Source organism: Bombus impatiens, unplaced genomic scaffold, assembly GCF_000188095.3.
Source record: "Bombus impatiens unplaced genomic scaffold, BIMP_2.2 scf_0675, whole genome shotgun sequence".
In the NCBI taxonomy this organism is placed as follows: domain Eukaryota; kingdom Metazoa; phylum Arthropoda; class Insecta; order Hymenoptera; family Apidae; genus Bombus; species Bombus impatiens.
In genome coordinates, this window is record NT_177094.1 from 9894 (window position 1) to 10214 (window position 321).

At 60.1% G+C, this 321-nt stretch overlaps 1 protein-coding gene across 1 annotated transcript in view; it reads right to left on the reverse strand.

Moving 5' to 3' along the window:
* LOC100742837 (POU domain protein CF1A) overlaps positions 1 to 315 on the reverse strand; it is a 4499-nt gene extending 4184 nt beyond the window's left edge. Inside the window, exon 1 of the mRNA XM_033322858.1 lies at positions 1 to 315. This exon is cut by the window's left edge and continues 1195 nt beyond it. The gene's annotated coding sequence lies outside the window, so the exon portion shown is untranslated.
* Between the last annotated feature and the right edge of the window lie 6 nt (positions 316 to 321).

Consider the following 321-nt stretch of genomic DNA (forward strand, 5'->3'; position numbering starts at 1 on the left):
GCGTCCTTTCGTCGAGTACGTAGCGGTACTCCGACAGGCGACTCGAGACGACACGCAGAAATATCACTCGCGTTGCGCTTGCGATCACTTGCGAACGCCGTGACGCGTTATCATCGCGATCGGTCGAACGACGGCGACTAAACGGCACGGACCGACGACACTCGCGACAGAAGTCGATGGGGCGATATACTCGCGCCGTGAACTCGCGGTGGCCCGTTGATTCGCGAAGACGGGAGGACGAGTGGTGTATGTCGCGAACGGAGCACGATCACGGTAGGAGAATTAAAGTCGATGCACGGCGCGGTGTCTTGGGTTGCGCGC